The following is a 22,395-nucleotide window of genomic DNA, read 5'->3' on the forward strand; positions in this document are numbered from 1 at the left end:
ATTTCCCTACAAGTAATCCAATATTGTTATTTTGAGGGTTACTCCTCGTATTTCGGTTATTAGGTAGAAATAAGTTTGTTTAACCAGCCTTTGGATTTGTTATTTTTACTATGCCTATAACAATTAATGCCTGAAACTATGGAATGAATTATCGACGTTATTTGCACTTCTCATAAGTCACCTCGCTGAATCTCAATCAGATTGACGCAAGACTATTGCTCCTTTGTGCTACACCAGTTTGATGTATCAACTTTGTTGGTACAACTGACTTTATTTGAAAGTTAGTCAAGGCTGGTTTTGAAAATAAGTTAAGGCTGGTTAAGAGCTTTATTATCATTGTTAGTAAAAACCTTGTAGAATTCTTCTCTCAGCTTCTCTGCTGATACAGGCAGGAGTGATGGCTATATTAAAGGCAGCATCAGTAGTACAACATCAGTAAATATTAAAGCTAATTTATTCAAAATTGATGGTTGCAACAATTTTTTACCAAGAAATACGCTTATGATACAATTTTGGAAAATGGGCGTGGCACCGCCCACTTATGATCACATATATGTATCTCGCTAACCGTTCTAGCAATTTGAACCAAACTCGGTATGGTTATTGTGCTTGCCACATAAAAGCAAAGCGTTGAAAATTATTGAAATCGGACTAAAATTACGACCGCTTTTCATATAACGGTATATTTCAGAAATGCTTGAAACTGCAATATTTCGAAATTTAAGGACGCTAATTTACTTAAAATTTATACACCCCGGCTTATCGTGTAGCGGTAGCTTTCGGAAAGGTGGAAAACATATATTTAATAATTGCGCCGGGTATTTATGTTCGGCTCCGCCCGAACTTAGACTTTCTTACTTGTTTATTTTGATATCAAAAATATACTATTCCTGGTTATGATACATATCTGCATTTTAAATGAGATCGGGTGTTTACTAAATTCCTAAGAAAAATTGCTAACTGACTTATAAGATTTCTGATGCTCAAATTCAGTATCCGTGGCTGAGCAATGTAAGCAAAAGAAGCTGAGCAGAAAATTGATAAAACAATACTCAGTAGCTTGTATGCGGAGTCATCGCAATTTTTCAATGAGTAATCCGCTTTCTCCCTTGGCCGTATTAGACTTTGGCGAAGCCACATATTTACATTTGTGTGCCAATAAGAGCCATATCTATATGAATTTCTTTCAGTTTCTCAGTTCATTAGCAACATCAAAGTAAATTAATCATTTCGTAGCAAGTTTAATATAACAAAATCACAACATCCGGTTCCTCAAACAGTTATCCCAAAAGTTGATTTTATTGCATTGCTAAAGTAAATTTCTTCAGCCAAACTTATCTACACACATAGAGCATAATTAATTAATTGAAATATCCTACACATCATTTAAGTAAGTAAATATAAATATACAACATAGATACATATGTATGTATGTATTTGCATAAATAAAGTACACATCCATTCCCAAAATAAATTTCATATCTAGCAAATTCTTAGTCTGTTTTGTTTCTGCTATGTCATTTCCTTAAGTTTTCTACGTCATTATCATTACGATATTTTCACTTTCATCATATCCTTTTACTGGATATGCGCTATTTCCTTTACATATATCATATGACATTCCTTACGCAATGGAAATGACTATCGGTGATAGCCTCTTAATAGAAAATAAGCTTTTCCGGCATCAGAGCTGAGAAAACTAATACTACGCCAGCAGCACGGAAATGAAGCAAAGAAGTGAGGCGCATCGAAATGTAACCAAGCGCATGGAATTAAATTGGTGCTGCGAGAATAGTACAAATGACAAATGGCGGAGTGAAGGGAGTGCAGGCTTACATATATAAATTATCTATTAGAGTACATGTATGTATGTAAGTGTGTACACAAAATACGAGCACAAACTTTAGTAGCTTACGAAGGAAATACACAACAAATGTGTGTGCAATGTACATAAGCCTAGGTGCGTACTATATATGTATGGCTATCACAGCTTTCATTTTACGAATAGTTGCATTTATCACGAATACTCACAAACATCCATATGTTCGTAGTACATGTAAAATTGTAAACAGAATATAAACACATACATACATACATACGTAAACGAACAGGCTCTCTGCCAACCAACAGAATAGTTAAAAAGATTGTCGGAAAACATCGCAGGCCCAGCATAAATATTTACATATAAATACATGCAGAGAAGTTTGTTGCCGACGCACCCACATCAACACGTGGCAACACTTAAAAAGTGTAGGCGTATTCAACAGGGTGGGGGGTGGGGGCTCTCTCCATTGTGCTGCAATGTTCCAGCTATTTATGTGTTCCAGCTATGGTTTGTTGTTCAGTCGTTCAAAGTGGCCGTTTTCATTTTTTTTTCTTTTAATATTACTCACATCAACTTTATTTTACTTTTGATAAATAGTCTTATCAGCATAGGGTATACTAATATTAAACTGGTTGTGTTAAAAGAAGTGATCTAGTTGCGAATGTCTACATCGAAAATGGTTGACAAGCCCCTAAGGGAACAACATAACTCACACAGAGGCAGAACATATGTGTGTGTGTATATATTTACATACGCACACAAGAGTAATGTGTATTTATACGTCCGATACAAGTTTTACGAACAATTTAGATAGGAATTTGTAAATGGGTTAAATCTCAATCAATGAAACTGAACCTGCAAGATGTTAAAAGGCTTGAAAAATTATACCCTGTGCCTTTAATGCACCGCTTAAAATACCCTCTTTTCGGGAAGAAGCGAATATATATAGATAATGACTTATTTCAAAGTTTTCGAGGTCGATGATTACGAATCTGAAATAAGATTTAAAAAATTCAGAATGGCGGAGCCCTTTTTTGATCTTTTCTTTTTCTTCTTCTTTGGCGCACTAACCGCACTAGTACAGAAAAAAAATTTGTTCGAAGATATATTATATAGCTTTTGGCAAATTCGCTTAAATTCTGGTTTTTGGTTGGAAGCGCTTAGAAGGCCCTTGTTTTCCACGTGTTTGTTGCAAAAAAAAAAAATTGTTTAACATTTTTTGAATGTAAATGCAATAAGGTTTTTCTATCTTCTTAAGCCAGTTCCGCTTGGCAGGCCAAGAGATGTACACTCAAGCGAGTATTATCAAGAAAATAGATAGTGGGAGTGCCTTGACTACTTGTGCACTTCTCTAGTGTAGTGTAGTCGCAAAGACATAGCTCTCAATTCTGGAGATTGTTTGAAATATAAAGTTAGAAAGTACTATGAGTTTGACACTGGTTTACAGCAAAAATGTTTAAAGGATGCCACTATCCAATTCCTATAACCAATGGCTCGCTGATTCCGAAAATGGACTTAATTTTTTATTCTATGGAACAAAATTCTACATAGACCGTATATACTACACCCCGTTTCGATAGGTCTGATAGTTTCTGACAAATTGATTAATCATTCTAGAGTTTTTGTTTTATTATGAAAATATGAAGAAAAACCCTTTAACAGAAGAAAAATTAAAAAATAACAGGTTCTGTGTCAAAATTTAGCCGGTTCTGTTTCAAAAAAAAAAAAAAAAAAATCATTACTAATGAAGAAAATCGACGGATAAGTAAAGAAGTAATGAGTGCATAAAAGCGTACCCTTTAGGTGTGCATGGCGTATGAGTAACATTATTTCCTGCTCATTTCTCATACAAAAAATCTTTGCGCATTTTCATTTGCGCACACTCATTACTTCTTTATTTATTCATCGATTTGCTTCATTATCAGCGTGATTTTATTGTAACAGAACAGCAGAACAGGCTTTAGCACAAAGGTAAAAATTTGACACAGAATCTGTTATTTTTAGATTTTCATTCCTTTAAAGTGTTTTTTTTTTCATACTTTCATCAAGAAAAAACCAAAAATCTGGAATGAATAATTAATTTGTCAGAAACTATCCATCCTATCGGAAAGTGACGTATAAAACGGTTTATGGAAAATTTTTTTAGCTTTCATTTGTCGTATTCCACTTTCAGTTTGTTAAAATGGTTCATGAGTTATAAGTGACTAAGTGGAATCACCTTTTGTTTTAAGCTGAATAACGGTAAATTGAAAATATCTCGAAAATTAGATTTTTGGAATCAGCGGGCGATTCTTCATACAAATTGGATAGTAGCGTCTGGAAAACCAAATTAAAATTTGCCATCCAGTGTAATCGATTATAGCAAAAATTATACTAAAGAAAATGTGTCAAAAGCAATACATACATACATATTTGAATATATAGCTTAGAAAGTCAGCATCCAGTTACAATCCGCACAACAAAGGCAAAGTAAACAAAAGCAAACCTACCAACATCATTTACCGCAAAACCAAAACGGACACTAGCGTTGATAAAGGGAAATGTTTTACTTGTATTTTTGATTCGATAAGATCCTTAATTTTTGTGTCAAATGAAATGAAAAGTGAGTAGTGCCCGTGACAGCAAGGAAGTTGAATCGAAACTGATGAAGTTATGTATTGTTTGCGGGCTCGATGCGCAGGCAGCGTTGGTGTGATTCGAATCTGGAATCGGTGTAAAACTACTTAAAAGATTATTCTTATGCCTTAAGCTTTGTGTTAAAAATGTATGAGAATTTTATATTTGATTGAACGAATTTAGTGTAATGACCCAAAATTGTAAAGACTTTTGGTGACTGCAAACAAAGCGGAAATTTATGCAAGAACCTTTTACGTATAATCGGATTCATTATGATTATCTCAAAGAAATGTTTGAGCAGCTAGAAATGCAAAAGAGCCTGACAAAGTAGTTTAAGAAATGATGTGAATCTGTATGTAAATACCAAAAAGTTCTGGCAAATATTTAGAATTTGCATGCGAAAATCTTTAAAGTAATAATATTGACATATCGAATATGTATGTAAACAGATGCAAAATTTTCTTCGAAAAATCATAACATTTGAGACGTTTTTGCACCTATTACGGAATATTCAAGTTGAAAGTGTTGGCTCGCATTTCCTTCATTAGCGCTAAAAATTGCTATAAACTATAAAATTTATAAAAAAAAACTGAAATTATTATATATTACTAGACTGAAGAGTGGAGCTATAAAGTGACAATTAATCGCTGCATTAGGGAAACCTTCGCCCCCCTTTTGTGGTATAAAAATTTAATAAACCTGCAAGGAAAGCAATTTTTGTTGTCCTTCGACATGCAAACTTGCACACTTGTTTCAATATCAATATGACGTACAAACACAAGCATATATTTAAATGCAAAGGCAACGAGGGCTTCAGAGAAAACACGAATACAGTAACAAATTGCTGGCTGCTACATGGAAGGTGCTCGCCAGCTGGATGTTCGTTTCTAATGCAGTGTTTTGCTTTTAAATATTTCAGTTTTCGTTTTTTAGATTTGCGTGTATACGTATGTATATAAGTATGTGTGTGGAAGGGGCTCTACTGAACAAGAAATATGTACATAAGTATAAATCTGTGTTATGTCTACACACAGCTTAGTTAGAATAAGCAGTCAGCAGCAATGAAGGTAAGTAACAGCTGAAACTACAACATTAGATAGTAGGTGAGTACTACTCATATCTTAAATACTCAGGCAAGCTTGATGTAAATACATGGAAATTTAGTAAATAGCAAAGTAGTTGTGTTAATTTTTCCTATACATGCACTCACATCCACTTGAATAGGGGCAACGTTTTTCGGGTTTTTCTGGATTATTATTCTTTTATTTAATTTCCGTTACTTTTCAATTAAAATACGGTTGATTAAAACGATATAAACGCAAGTTTAAAAATTTTAAACTTTAAGAATTTTTTTGGATTTTGAAATAGTCACATACATACGTTTGTATTAAAGCGCAGCTACCCACGGACGTAAAAACGGAGAACGTGTCAGCTGACACGACCTATCTTAAGGTATCTGCGTGTTAACGAAAACTCACCACCGCATGACCGTGACGTAGACATTGCTTCTCCCTCTCTATCAACCGCAAACATGATATGTTTCTACGTACTTCCACGCTACGCTACGTACACGTTCGTGGGTAAACGCGCTCTTACTGTTGATTTTTCAAAATTTTTTTACTGACGCAATTTTTTCCATCTAATTGTGGAAGAGCGTCGGTAAAAAAATTTTGAAAATCAACGGGCTACAAAACTGTATAGGTACTCAAAGAAGTTGTAACAATTCTTGAGTTTAAGAACTGTGATGACAATTTGACGATTTTTTACAAATTTTTACAAAGTTTGAATTTTTTTTTAATGGGTTTTGTTAGAGAATGAACTGTGTTTTAATTGCCAAACAATGAAAATAAATAAAGGAAAATAAACAAGATAACAAGTAATTTTTAGCAAAATAAAAGCGACTTCAACTATCATATAAAAAAAAAATATATATATATATATATCTCGTGATCCACTGATCGGAGAATTATCGAAATCGGTTGACGTGGTCCAAAGTTATGAGGTAACATACATAAAAAAAATAAAAAAAAAATATTCCGACGAACTGATAACCTCCTCCTCTTTTGGAAGTCGGTTAAAAAGGAAACCAAAACATTGCCCCTATTCTAGTGCATGGCAGTGTATATGTATGTTTGTTTGATTTGTTGCTTAACTCAAAGGCTTAATGGCTTAGCCAGGTCGGAAAGTAATTTGTATTTGACGCAATAGCCATTTATGTCAATTTTAGAAAAAATTATGCTAAAAGACTTTTAGTCAAAATTTAGTTTTAAAAAGACGCGTTGCTTACATTTCAATCATTATTCTATTTAACTATCGAATTAATTAATGAGCCAACAGACTTTGCTGGCGGCAGGCTGATAAAGGCGAGAGACATGTTGGCCATATTAACTTTGGGTAAATAACATTGCAAAAAACGACTGCAAAATGGTAACTGAGGACGCTGTTGTTATCGCCACTGTTTACACTGCTGCAGCCAATCAACTTATACAAACAGCATCCTCTAGCTGTGTGATCGAACTGTGCAACAACAACTAACTAATTATACAACGACTACGAAATTATACGGCAGGTATTCTGTGTAGCTGAAGAAAAAATATTTGTTTTAACTGTACATATACATATGTATGTCCATGTTGGAACGTAAATAGCGCTGGTGATACATTGTGACGTTAAATTTTTAACTTTAAAGCTAATAGGTGGCATACTCGTACGTTGAATCATAGAGAGGAATGGTTCAAAGGCATCTGAACACATGAAAGTGTTAAGTTTGTGTAAATTGTTATCGAAAGCTGAAAATAGCCGTCAAATGGCGCATCCAGTTTGTCTGCAGTATTTTAATTGGTTGTTCATTGACTATTTGACAGTAGATTTCAAACAGCTCCTCATTTCATTGTATGTTCACATTCACCGTTGATAGCACGCCACAGTTCACAAAGCTTCTACAGAATGTTTTTTTTTTTCAAACTTTGCAAGGTTCAATTGTTGCCACCGTTTATGCATCTGTGCCCTACAAAGTCACAAGAATTTTCAGAGATGTACAAAGTGTGTTTTTTGTTCGCTTAACTGCTATTCAGTCCAAGGTAATGTTATTAGATCTGGAGATATTCACAGTCGCAGACACTTAGACACTTGTTCATTGCAAGTAGTCTGGATTAGCTCATTGCTGACTAATAGCTCAAAACGACGGCAGCGTTAATCCGAATTTGAGTTTTAAACGATCTTCTTATGATTCCAAAAGTTTGAGAAACTTAAACAGGCGGAGCTTCGCTTTGGTAAAAAAGAAGAAAGCTCGTTTGGCTGAGCTCCATGAGGTCGACATCTATTAGGATTGTTCTGTCGAAGCACGAGGCCCGTATCTATTTATTGGAACGTAGTCCTACACATGCTATATAAAAACCGAGTCTCTTCCACCAATCCCGTTTAAGTACTCATCTGCAAATGTTTAGAGCTGACGCTGTGAGTACGCAAGCAGTCATAATGTTTTGATGAAAAAGAGATGGCTGACTATAGCATTGTGGGGTACTCAGCTACATTCCACAGCAGCTTTCCAAAAGCTACTCACAAATATGTTAGCTTTTTCATTGCCAAGCTCTCACAGTCTATATGCATATGACCCCGACTACAAATTACGAGCCTTAATAGCTGCTTGGTTATTCAAGTACATACAAAAATACCGCATCACTCAGCTACTCAGCAATGCCAAAAGTTTTCCGTAGTCCTATCTGTTCAAAGACAGTAAGCAGTTACATAGCTAGACCTTCACAGATTGAGGGAACCATGAGTTTTGCCCACTTTCAGCACCACGAAGTCTCCCAGTCATTGCTGAGCGAAATATTTAACCAATCTCTGACGCCAGCTTCGATGCCAGAACGTATGACTGGGGCTGCGAACCCTGGACTGCCTGGTCCGAGCCCTACCTAGTTCTCCTAAAATCGGTTTCTGTTTAAAACCCAGGTTTAATATTTGCTTTGAAATACGAATATTTGACGAGAACCAACAGGGAATCACGGCAATGAGAGCCCCATACGTGCATAAAAAAAGAAACAACCATACAAAAATCGTGACTACTCCAAACACGCATGTAAGGACTACTTCCCAAGGTGCAAGGAGTACTCCAAAATGAATCGAAATGCATATACAAGTGTGGTGCAATTAACATTAAGAAGTCCTAGAGCAGGGCCATATACTCCAGCGCTGCATTATATCAGCGGAGAACAAAACTACTCCAAGGGATTACTTCATGGAGTACCTACCTCTTGGCAACACAGCCTAATCAATATCATGTAGTGATTACACGAGTTGGTCCACTACTGTATTACAGAGAAGCACTTTATAAATACTTCAATATGGCAAAAATGGACCACATGGTTCAACATTTTTTGCCGGGAAATAACGTGACAACATGCCATTGTGAATACATACATAAATACATCAATATGGGTATGGTGTGATGGGATCAGAAAATTTTGCAGTAAAATTATCGGAAGTTTACAATTTACTTTGACGAATTCGTGACGGTCGACTTGGCACTTTAACGTTCATACACACATATCAAAGAGCATGATGGCATTGAATGAGTTAGGCACAGACTAAAAGTGCACAGACAACCCATATACATACATACATACATATGTATAAACACCCCAGAGTAATAACGTTCGATTGGGGCTAAAAGAAGATGAGATCGAGGTTATTTTAACCAGACATTCATGGAGTGGGTGTGCATTATACAAAATAGCCCGAGTGTATGTTTGTGACGCGACAAGGGCAACACAGAACTGCTTGAGATGGCCAAAGGTGGTTGTGTAGCTGTTTGTGACGCATTTGTAGCAAACAGCCAGTGTTCGTTGCTATGTTGTGGCATGCATTTGTAATAGCACTTGTGTCGCAGGAGGGCCGTCATGGTAACCCTTAAACAAACCGGTAGAAATCATAACATCGCCATAAAAAAAAACACATTCACACAAACGAATAATTTTGTATAGTAGGCGGCGGGTGAGGAAATACTTGATTTAGCCTTTAATATACTGGCGAGCTGTTGTACTCTCCACCTACACAGCAACATTCTCTCAGTCACCCACCACAACCATTGCCATCGCCCTCGTCCGCAGCCTTATTATTTATCAAGAATCAAGCCATTCACGTCCGCCTGTCGGCGCTGTGATATAAAAATATTAGCATAAAAGCGCTTTAAGTCCTCTAAAATGTGCCATAAAAAATATGCTCTCCCTCTAGCTCTCTAAGGATATCAACCGCAACGGTTTTTATGCCCAGTTTTACAGTTTTTTTTTTATATTTTATTTTTGCTGATTCTATTTTATTTATGTATTTTTGCTTTGGCTGCTGTGTTTTTTGTGTGATTTGTATGTAATTGCGATATTTTAATTTTTAATTTTATTTTACACTACAAATTAATTTGATTTATTTTGTGCAAACTAAGGGCCGCCAAAAACCCTGACACGCATTTTGCGCGTAGAAGACGCCTATTTGCGTGTTGAATACAAACGTATGTATGTATGTACGTATGTACATACATATATTGTGCTACTAGGTATACTAGGTATAATATTTATGTATATATTTTTATTTATAGCCCATTTTTTTGTTCACCGCTCTCAAAAATATTTATACAAATTTTGCTTGCTGTAGCCACAATTTTCTCATGAATTTTCTGTTTGCGTAGGGCGATGGTCATCGTTGTGCTGGTCATTGCCAACACATCTAAATACACTTGAATTAAAGCTGACAGTCAACCTGCGACATCGAGTATAGATGTCGATATTTTCGTAAAACCAACCAAAAAACCAAAATACCAAAATATTCTGGTGAATTTAATATGCCGCGAAATTCATAAATATCATAAACTCGAATGCACATACATAAATTGTTTTTTGAATATTATTCAGCACTTTTTTCTGTAATTTATTTTAATAAATTTTATTGGCAATTTCGATGTGCAACTTTTATTGTTTGGCATAACTCTGAGCCGTGGTATTAGCATTGCAACGACTATTTACTTACGAATTGAAAGGAAGTAAAATGTTCAAATAGAAAAAAAAACAAATACAAATATGAATGTGGACCAGAATATATTTCTGTAAAGTGTTTTTTTAATATTTGCAATATTTTTTGTTAAAATTTTTTTTCGTTAATTTTTAATAGAAATATAGTTCATTCTGCATCAAATGGCATATAACTTAATGATTCAAAGTTTTTTCAAAATTTTAGGAAAATTCTATCTAAAATTTCATCTAAATTTTCAACTTTTAAACAAAACTTTTTATAATTTTCTTGAGTATGCGGTTTCTTAGTTCGCTCAATTTCAGTATAATAAAGTACAGTTTAAGTAGTTTTAAGAGGCTATAATCTACCGTTGATTTTTGAGAATTTTTTTACTGACGCTCTGGGGTATTTTTCCCCATACAAAAAAAAAAAAAAACAAACTAACGGGGNGCCTTTAGACTATTTTTTGTGGGGCTACGTCAAGTCTAAAGTCTACAGAAATAAGCCAGCAACTATTCCAGCTTTGGAAGACAACATTTCCGAAGAAATTCGGGCTATTCCGGCCGAAATGCTCGAAAAAGTTGCCCAAAATTGGACTTTCCGAATGGACCACCTAAGACGCAGCCGCGGTCAACATTTAAATGAAATTATCTTCAAAAAGTAAATGTCATGGACCAATCTAACGTTTCAAATAAAGAACCGATGAGATTTTGCAAATTTTATGCGTTTTTTTTAAAAAAAAAGTTATCAAGCTCTTAAAAAATCACCCGTTATCACGCATCCGTTATATGGAGAAAATAAGCGACATCATCAGCAAAAAAAAATCTCAAAAATCAACGATAGTTTATAGCCACTTAAAACTTGTACTTTATTACACCAAAATTGAGTGAACTAAAAAACTGCATACTCAAAAAAATGTTGTTTAAAAGTTGAAAATTTTGGTAAAAATTTGTCGAATTTTCCTAAATTTTTTAAATCATTAATTTATATGCCATTTGATGCAGAAACATTTCTATAAAAAATTAACGAAAAAAATTTATTATGAAAAACATTACAAGTATTAAAAAAAAACACTGTACGGAAACTTATTCTGGTGAGTGTATATACATACATTCTGAGGTTAAAATTTTTTGTGCAGAATTGGCAGATATAAGAAAAAAAATATGTATGTATCTATATGGATGATGCTCGGACCAGAACTCGAGCCTACCAGGTATTAGTAGGCATCCACTCGGCTCAGGTCACTATAGAGTACAAAGTCATATTTTTATATTTTTTCTTTAATATATTACAGTAATAGGCAAAATACACTGAATAGTATAAACCAGTTCAGCCTATTTTAGTTAAACTCGAAAATTCCGTCAGAAAATCTGGTAACAGTGAATGCTAAATAAATAATAATAAAATAATAGTACAGTGACCCACAGTAAAAAGCTTCTAGGGAATTTTCTTTCAATATTCAAAATGTTTTCAATGATACATCTTTTTCGTAAATTTGTAATAAAACTATAGTTTAGTCTATAACTAAAATCAAACACATCAAAGTTTCAAACTTCGTACAGAATGCCCAAGTATTTTTCACATTTTAAAAACTTGTCATCGAAATCTCAAACTTTTGAATCAGAGCTTTTAGCAAAAAATAGTGGGTATGCAGTTTTGTAGCCTATTGAATTTTAGTTAATAAAGTGCAAGTTTTAAGTGGCTTAGGAATTATCGCTGATTTTTGACACTTTTTTCGTCGAGGTTGTTGAACATTTTCTTCGATATAAAAATAGGTTTCGTTCAAGTGTTCAAAATTCAATGGATACTTTTCACTGTCATCCTAAGTGCTGCTTTGAGCTCGGTAGGAAATTGAAAAGCAGAGAATTCTTTGTCTCGCTCAGAAGGAGAAGAGATGACGAACAAAGATGAATAAGTTTTGAAGGCGTTCGAGAGAATTATTCTATGCAAGCAAATGGAAATAATGATTTCGCTGACTTGGAAATGTTGCCGCGCCCGAACGCAATGGAAAGACCAAATGCAGAAGGACCTACGTCTGCACTTTGTATGAACAATTGACAGGATTTTGCTAAGGAGATAGATAATTGGCAAAGTTTTGTGGTCTCGCGCTTAAATTAACAAACCAAATATATTGCCAAATTGGAAATAGAAAAATCCTTAAAAAACAATGAATGAATTGCGAGTAAAATAAAATCTTAAGGGGAGTGCCCGTACGCACCTCTATCCACTAGGTAGCGGTGGTTGGAATGGTTCAAGGAGACATATCCTACTGTGGAAGTAGTGAAACTAAATTTTTTACAATACCTGCGAATGCTAAATTTACCCATGTATCCTATAGCATAGACAGACAGAACCATTGATTCGGAAGCATTTCAGTTTAACGTCCGCGGTAGGTGAGTGGTCGGAGCCAAGGCGCATCAATACAAGGTGGTGTTGATTGAACAGCTGATTGGATATTTTTGTCTCTACACTAATACAAGAGGATGTCATCCAAGACGAAATGGCGTAACTGTAGGATGTCAAAAAAAACCAAATTTGGCGAAAATTATCTCCTATTTTCTTTAATTTTGACATCCTGATGTACATACCAAAAAGCAATAACAAAATACACGAGATTTTTACTTATATGCAATTGCCACCACCTTATATGGATGGGCCTTGGTCGGAGCTGTGTACTACTACAACTCAGTAAGACAAGGCTGCCGCTGTGGTGTAGTGGTTAGCAGTGCGCGCTACCATTTCCCGGGCCTGGGTTCAAGCCCAGTTTCCGAACATATCGCACACCAATTTAGGTCAAGTTTTGAGCATAAAAGAATTCGTACGATTTATCTCCAATTAATACAAATATTTTTTTCTTCATGATTATATTCTCAACTCGTTCTCATCAAAAACCATTATAGAGTGCCATAGTCGCCCGAAATAGGGTATTCTTAATCTGGGTGCCTGGTCATGAGGGCTATGATCGTAATGAAAAAACGTATTTTCAAGCTTCTTGGATTCAACAACAATGATATCAAGAGGGACCTCAACAAGTGCGTAATATCCTGCACTGCTAGCTATTGGGATAAGTTAGAGGGGCACCATCACTCAAAGAAATTCCTATGTTTCAGTAAAAACGAGCTCAATCGGCGTGTGGTGAAGAACACCGAATTACCACCTGCGCAACACTAGCTCACCGAAGAGCAAGATTTTTATATATTCTCAACCAGAAAACTATTGTTACACCTGTTTTTGTATTGATTGCGTTGAATCTCTACCATCCACAAGCAGTTATATTTTCGGATGTGATTTTTGAGTTGTGTCTCTTTTGAAGATGGTGTGCGATATGGGCACTAAAGTATGCTTCAAACGGGTGTAAGGTGGCACTGGTGACTAAAAACTGCAAAACGTTGCTAATTTTCCTCACAACGCGTATTAGAAATTTTGTGGTTCCGAGTAATTCGACCTAATAATTCTGAGAGTCAATGTTTCACAGATTTTTCTTATTGTTATGAAACCTGAGTATGTACAAATTAAATGTTAGCCGGCTTGCTAGCTAAATTCTAGGGATAGCTACGTAGATTCTATTTTGGGAATGCCCCATTCTTGCTGCTTGTTTGACTAGCAGCCAATATTTGTGTTTGATCTTTTGCTAATTTACAAGATTGATTGCTAATTTTTTTTATCTTGCAAAAATACATGCAAGAATTTTGTTTCAAAAATATTTATATTAAATAATTTATTGGACGTTGTTCTAGATTTTTTTTCAACATCATTTACAAGACGATGCCATTTTAGCTTTTAACTTCTAATATCGAGTTATGTCGAAATGAATAACATTTTGTTATCGCTTTCATTTCGTTACACCTTAACACTTGAGAAACACGAAATTTTAAATTACTGCCATGAGGTAAATCGATTTAATTTTTTTGTTTTCATTTCCCATATGTATAGCACGCAATTTGCGCCCCCCACTTGCCCAAACGCATTGGTTTCATGCCACTTATTCGCACACGCACACGCACACGCGCACATAGACGCATTTTCCAAATGACTTCGTTAAAGCTTCATTTTGTTGTTGGCGGTGGCATCGACTTTTGCCTGCACCGAGTATCCGCCCAATGCACTAATTAGGCTATGACAGTAGTCGCAGTACGGTTTTGTTGTTGTTGTTTCTTTTTTTTTTGTGTGTTTTTGTTACCCTTATTGCTGTTTTGGTTTTTGTACACATGCAAGAATGTGAACTTCCTTCCGACGACTGTCCTCGTCGTCGTCGTCGTCCCAATTTCCACGGCGTACTATCGCTTTCGATTTTACTGCTCTTCAATTTTGCGCTGTCGTACTTGCTTTTTTTTCATGCATTGTAACACTCACATTTCGCACATTAATTTTTTTTTTAAATTTTTTGCACAATTCACTTGCTTTTACATAATTACACATTAATTAGTTAACGAGATGGATTTGATAATTAAATTTCGATTAATTTGAAGCAAGTAAAATTGAAAGTAATTGAAGAAGAACTGTTTTTGCTACTAGAAATTAGGTAAACGGAAAAGGTTTGGTCGCGCACCGCCAATACCGTTCTTCATTTGTTTGCATCCGCCAACACGTCCGTAACGTAAAAATGTCTACAAAAAACTGATTCGACGAGCGGCACTAAATTTGGTTCTACGAGTATATCCGTTCTCTGACCGAGAAATGAGAGATGGTATGCTTATTTATAATGGCACGTAGGAGAGTGGACCAAGCAATGCGCCGCCACCCAGCCTGCCAGCCAAGTTAGCTCATTTGTTTGGGTAGGTAAGTGTGCCAGTTGTCATTGCTGGGGCTGCTGTTGTCGGTGGTATGAGTGTTTTCTTTTCATTCAGCGACGATAGGGAGGTATTTGATTCGGAATTTTGCGTGCCATGGTTGTACACAGAGAATTTGCGCGGCCGAGCATATGACAAGCAGCTGACGCCTAACATCCGCACTGAATGCCATGTGCTTTGCATAGTTTTCTCTTCTTAAAGAGAGTTACATAGATAAGGGGTGGAGGAGTCCTTAAGGCAAAAGTTTGCGTTTAGAAAGCTCTCTTAGCAATAAGAACGCCCTGGTGAAACTGAATAAATAAATGCTTAAATGCATTCTTACCAGTTAAGGATTGTGAGCCAAGCAACGGTAATGATCGACTGACATAAAATATATTTTTTTTTTTTGGGAAGGATGCTATAAGCAAATATATTCTCTTTGTTATTCCAGTTCTACTTCATTGTAGGTTAGATTAAAATTTCCTGGACCAGCATGGCGAACATGATCATCTTCATCTTTACAAACAGGAAGAAGTATAAGATTTCCGGGGGTCATCAGTGTTATCATTCTAGGGTATAGACAGTCGTGGAAATCTGACTAATTAAGTACACATTTGCCATTAAAGTTGCCGGGCCAAACCCGATCTTAGAACAATCTGGTTTTTCCTAGGCTAAACTAGCTCCACCTACATCCGAAACATCCATCCAATGCGGAAACAAGTTGGACGCAACCATACTGTGAACTGCGTAGCTAGAGTTGGACTGTTAAGGGTTAGTTAGGCAAAACTAGTTTGTCCTAAGATCGGATTTGGGCGGTAACATATACTTACTTGTCCGATTGGAAAAAATCAAATAAATTTAAAATTTTCCTGTCTTTCTTTTGGTGAACTGAAAAACTGAATAATTTAATTAGATAAATATTGACCGATTTCAAAAAAAAAATCTTTATTTTCGATATTCTTCAGTTCTGGGGGTGGCAGCGAAAAAATTTGAAAAATTTAAATTTTCTTTGTATTTTTGGACCAAATGAACTGGTTCCTATACAAGGAAATTTCAATCTTTTTTGCAGTTAACTAACAAATTTACTCATTTTATCCGCGTTATTTGCAGCTGGAATACAAGATAATTCAAAAGCAATTTTTTACAATTTTTATTTTTACGCCCTTATGTATGTTTAGTGTTTCGTGTTATACCACAATTCTCTCTTTTATTACAACATTCATCATGCTTAAAGGCAATCGACCTCGCTGTCATCTAGTTGTTAATTTTTTTCTCGGGCACCTTTAATCTGGTAGAAAGAATTTATTTTGAATTTTAATCAAAAAGATTTTTTTTTTAAATATGTATATTGACTTAATAATAATAGATTGGCGCTTTCACAATATGTTAGTATTTGGCCGAGCATTTCCTCCGATTTGTGGCATACGCCTTGATGTCGCCTACAGTTTTACACCGACTCTGAAACGGCGATTTTATTTTGATTTTGCCATTGGCTGACGAGGGGCGGCCGCTATTAGAAAACGGCTTTTCTATATTTTATTTTTTGATGATGGTCGGAAATTGGGCTCGAACCCAGGTCCTGCCCACCACAGCGGCCACAAATATTGACTTACCGAAGTATTATTGACTGTTTTGACCACAACTTAGTGCGGTCCTGTGTACTAGAGAACCGTAGTATATACATATATACATAGGTCATTTCTTGCCTACATACCAGCGCGGTGGCTGAGTGCATTGATAAAACTTGTTTTGTAGATTATAGCAGGAATTATTGCGATCGATGCTAATTCGGCTATACGACGTACATACGCAGTCCCTGAATTACTTGATGAATGGCGAAAATTACGTGGGTTCATCGCCTACCCAAGTCTGTTCTGATTAGGTAGCTGTATATGTGCTTACATAACTTTGATATAAAAGATTTACAAAGTTAAAAAATTGGTGACAAATTCTAAAAGGCTTTGAACGAGGACTGATTAAGGATAAAAAAAAATGTCATTAGTAGACGTCTATTATTTCCACCATTATTCTTTGCTAAACAAATTTCTATCCACACGACCTTGTTCATGGTTCCACTGTTTCCAATCGCAGAGAATATTTCTCTTTCGAGCACTTTACGATTTTTGTTGTTGTATATAAAATAGGACATGCGCACTGCGACATCGTAGGTAGAGAGCATACGCACAAGAACAAAAGCACGGCGACTTACATATGTCCATATGTATGTACATTAGGGATGTTAATTTTTTCAGCTTTTTCCGATCCCGGGATTTTCAGGATGTCGTTATCACAATCCCGGGATCCCGGGACTACCATAAAATAAATAATAAATAAATGAGTTTGAAACCTACTTTTTTATTTAAAGTGGCGTTTTTAATTTTTTTTTATCTCTGACGTCAGAATTTATTTTAAAGCACCTTCTAATTTCATATATATGATTAATTCCAAAAATTCTTTAAAAAATTCAATGCAATGTAGAAGAATGGGTACCAAATGCAAGAGGAAATTTCCTTAGAATTTAAAGAAATTAAAAATTTTTGGATTCACAAGGACAAATAGGTAATTTTTTGATCTGATAAAGTTAGGAGAACAAAATTCGCGGATGTTATCGGATTTATTTAAGTCCTTAACATATAGTTTTTTCAAAAACATATATGGCGAAGTTTCAATGATAAAACTTTAAAAGTACATTACTAATACTTACCAGTCCTTCTGGATTCAAAAATTGAATCTGTTTAAATTTTACAACATTTCCTCTTTAATTTGATACCCATACTTCTTCTCTAAGCACACTTGCCTGAATTTTTTAAATCATTTTTGAATTACCGACCTAAGAGTGAAAAATTAAAAACGCAATTTTACTGTATTTGGCCCATGGTTTCGCGAATATATTGATATTTGTGTTTAAAATTTACTATCTCGCGGGGTTATATGTAGAATGAGCTAGACATTTATAAAAAAAATATTAATTAGAAATAAAAAAAAAAATATAGCCAATACTGTTCAAGAAAAGAGTTTCTATTATTGCCATCAGCGCAAATTACAAATCCCGAAAATTCCGGGATTATTTGCCAAGAATCCCGGGATTTATGGGTCCTTAAAAATACCGGGATCCCGGGATTAACATATCTAGTGTACATTAATATATAAATACATATCAAGGAACTCTCCAATTTAAATGTTGCCCGCTAATTCAATGCAATGTTTTCTTATGTTTGGTAGCTCCAAGTTGACGCTGAGCTGTCAGCTTGCTTCAACGTACTTTTTTACAAGCACAAAAACAAGCAAAAGGAAATTAGTTAAAAAGGAAAATTACAAAGTAAGTTGTAGTATACCCTGCTGCCTAAAAGAGTCGCAAACTTTTTGTGTGCGGACACATGCTTTGCTATGCCAGTAACCAGGACCGCTGCAGCGTTGGAAACGACAGAGGTGGTAGTACTTTTGCTGCTCTAGTTTGTCTTTCGGCTGTAAGTATGTAGCTTTATATATATATATATATGCGCTTACCTAGCGAAATACCTAAGGTGTTTGTGTGTGTGCCTGTCGGTGGTTGTATGTACATACATCCTTACGTGATATGAGTAAATGTATTTCGGCTGATCCTTAGCTGAAATGTGCATGGCATTCATTATAGGCGATTAACATTTTCGAGACGTCAACTGTCATTCGACACATTTTTGAGAGTTGCTGGACCCGCTGCTCCCACCGTCGGCTGCCGAAGCACAAACCCCTACAAGACATTGCTGAGCACTTTAGGCAAAAATTCTCACACATTTACACTTTTGTTTTTGTAGTACGGCATAAATGAGTAGTTTGACTATTAGTACTGAGGACTTTCTGATGACAACATTGAGGGGAAAGTACTCAAATTTTTCCCATGGCCTGAACGAAAATGAGGACTTTGATAAGCACTTTTGTGATTAGGAGTAATGATAATATGAGTACTCATATGATACTCAGCTGTCTTGTAGGGACACCAAGTGGACAAGCGAAATACATACATACATATTAATCTTCATAGTGGTGAGAGTCCAAAAGGGCGCGCATGACCCAGAGGTACGGTAAGTGTTCGCAGGGCAGACATTTTTATTATTGTTGCAATGTTTGCTTATGTACATATGTATGTAGTTGTTATGGTTATGGACGTTGTTGCTATGGGTCAGCAGACTGATGTTTTGAGGTGCTTTATGCTCATTGTTTGGGAGATTAAAAACGTGTTTATCCCAGCCGTTTGGCTCTCAACCGAAACGGCTTTTGTGTAATCGTGCCGGTAACGGATGTAAGCAGCAAGTTGTTATTGGATAAGTGTGGACATTTAGGGCGGGCTGCATGTAAAGGTAAAGGATATGAATGAATTGTATGTAAGTGAAAGTAAAAATTAGAAAACGGGGAGACGGGGAGACGTAGAAGATGAGAAAAAGTGAGCAACGAATTAAAGGGGGAAGTGAGTGTATGCGTGCTTGGATAGAGTTTTAACTTACATTAGCCTAGTGTAGGAAGAAGGAAGATATTTTCATTTACAAATTCATCGACTGCCGCTGTTTGGATAAAAATATCCTTGAAGTTTGTTTTGCAATGTTTCCGGTCACCATAATATGGAGTCATAAGTACCTAACAACCGGAATGACAACTATGCGGTATAGCCATTCTCTAAATATAGAGTTCAGACCTGTTGTCCGGCAAAGAGGTCATCTACAGGGCCACATGGCTCGGGTGGCTTTAATAATAGGTATGTCCATATGCCAGCTCCAACTAAGTCTTTCATCGAGGGTTATTCTGAGATAGTTTGCTTTGTCAGGTTATTCAAACTCTGTCTATCCAAGGATCGCCAAACAAGGGTTCGGCTTATAAATTCTTGTAAACGGTACCAGAATAGCCTTTTTCGAGTTTATGCGGATGCTCTCCTTGGCACACCAGTTTGATAATGAAATGAATGAAACAGCGCTTCCGAGTTTTGTTCCGTAACGATACTTACAAAAAAGTGCTGTAAAAACGTCCCGGTACTTTTATCAAATACATATATCACAATCACGAAGAAAGGTGTCGCGACTCAAACCTTTGAAATAGATTCATCGGCAGTATTATCAAAAGCCTCCTAGATGTCCAAGAAGCCACATAGATCGACCTCTTTAAGATCTCAATTCTTCAATTTTACAAACCAGACACTGTGGTGCGCAAATCCGTCGATTTAGTAAGGAAGTTGAATATTCAATTTATCCATGATATACTTATATGTAGGTCTAACATAATTTCAAAGGTCAATAAGCTGTGTTACATTTGGTGTATTCGTATTTTTGGTTCAGTGTGTTGGTGTATTTTGAATAAACTCTAATAAAAATTAAAGAAATTGTAAAAGTAAAGAGCTGACAGTGTTTTTACTTAGGAAACTGTACGATGATAATAGGGGCCGCAAGGCTTTTGGCCCTTTTGCGCTTCTGCAAAAGTTATTACGAGGATCCCGAACCTATCCGCGTGATTTCCGATGGTAATGTAGCTTTTTAGCAGGCCAACGGCTGCCTTTTCCCTGTCTGGTATGATTCGATGCCCTGGCAGCCATACCAAGTGAAGAAGAGGGTGGAAGTTCTCTAGTTTTGAACCATCAGTGTAGAAGTGGAGTGTTACATTTTGTTTATGTGCCAAGCCCCCTTAAACTAAATTCCCTATCTAGTTTAGATATCTTAAACATCTTTGTAAAATTTAGACTTAGTGCACAGTAGTCCCTGCGCGATAGGTTAATGCCCTTTCGAATTGCGGTGTGGCCACTGTGAGTAGCTCCCCCCAGCCGGGTAATTGCCGCAGTCTCAAAGTGACTTATCCAGCGAATTGTTGTTAGTATCTACTAGTATTAGTAAAATATTGAGTGAAAGGCTGATTGTTTCATTGAGAAATATTGCAAGGCTAGTTAGCTTCCTAATTTACGATTTGCTCACGGGTTTCGCATTACTTTTCCTTCTGCTTTCTACGATGTTTTCTAGGTTTGCTGTTGCATATGTCATTCGAACCGTTCGTTTAATTGCTTGACAGGGTATTGGCACCTCCTCAAAGTGTGATGTGTCAAGAAGCATTGATGCGCCAAGAAGTATTGCTTCGTTAGAAATGACGCCACCGCTTTCATTTTCATCAGTGCCCTTATGGCCCAGAAGCCTGTAAAAATTTAAATTTTTTGTAATAACTGATACATATTTATTTTAGCCTTATCGGGGTTTGACTGCTGCCCCCCTGCTATCTTTTCCGCCGTTAGTTTTACTGAAAAAATAAAAATTCATTGGTATGGCTGCCTCAAAGATTTTCTAATTCCAAGTCCATAGCAGCTCTTACACCATTCTTCATTTTATAGTTTAGCTGTCCATTGATATGAGCGTCATGTGCTTAGTCGTACTTACACCATTTTGCCATCCATGAATTACGAGAACTACGAGAGATGATGCTGCTGTGTCTCTGTGTATGCTTTGAACCCAAAGTGCCCTAAAGTATTGACAGTCTATTCTATATGCATACTTAACTCAAAACCCCCTTTATCTGCAGTATGAAGTTCTACCCAGCAAACGACCAACATATTGTTATGTAAATGTCGCAGAAAGTTTTGTTGGGTTAATATAGCTGAAATGCCAAGTATTTTGTTACACATAGTTATAGTAAACTTTGTGCGATTTCATTTTTTTTTTCTGTTTACCTCCGCACTTGCGGTTACAATGCTTAGCATACCAAACTATATTTTTACCTGCAACAGCTGGGCGACAGAGTGTATTTTAGGCCTCCTCCATAACACTTTTGCATGTTGCTTTTGTAAAACCTTTCCATTTACTTTGCTGTTGTTGCTTTTCGGTACATACCCACGCCGAGTTTGTTGCGCTTTCAAGCGTAGACATTTTTCCTGTCTGCCTGTTGCCGAAAAACTTTTCTAATTGAAATTTCGTTGCGGCTTATGCAAATTGAGTTTAATTTCCTCAAATTGTATTGAAATTTGAAATTGGAGCGAATGAAAGTGAAATGTGTGGCCAAACATAAGAATTCCTTTACGTTTTACTTTTTTCTCGTTTATTCTTTCCTGCTTAAATTAAAAATTTACATAAGTAGTACATACAAATACATACAAACATATTTTATCTTCATTGTGTTGTGATTTGAATTGCTTTTGCTATAGATAGATAGATATACTTAGTTTAGATGCAGCTTTTTACA

General features: G+C 35.9%; 1 long non-coding RNA gene across 1 annotated transcript; it reads left to right on the top strand.

Annotated features, from left to right (window-relative positions):
- Nucleotides 1-5,924: 5,924 nt before the first annotated feature.
- On the top strand, nucleotides 5,925-21,802 carry LOC108366837 (uncharacterized). Its single transcript, XR_001848165.1, has 3 exons — nucleotides 5,925-6,038; nucleotides 9,283-9,287; nucleotides 21,791-21,802. It is a non-coding gene; the product is annotated as an uncharacterized LOC108366837 (long non-coding RNA).
- The last annotated feature ends 593 nt before the right edge of the window (nucleotides 21,803-22,395 follow it).

Source organism: Rhagoletis zephyria, unplaced genomic scaffold (assembly GCF_001687245.7).
Source record: "Rhagoletis zephyria isolate East Lansing unplaced genomic scaffold, Rhagoletis_zephyria_1.1 Rzeph_scaffold_02415, whole genome shotgun sequence".
Classification (NCBI taxonomy): domain Eukaryota; kingdom Metazoa; phylum Arthropoda; class Insecta; order Diptera; family Tephritidae; genus Rhagoletis; species Rhagoletis zephyria.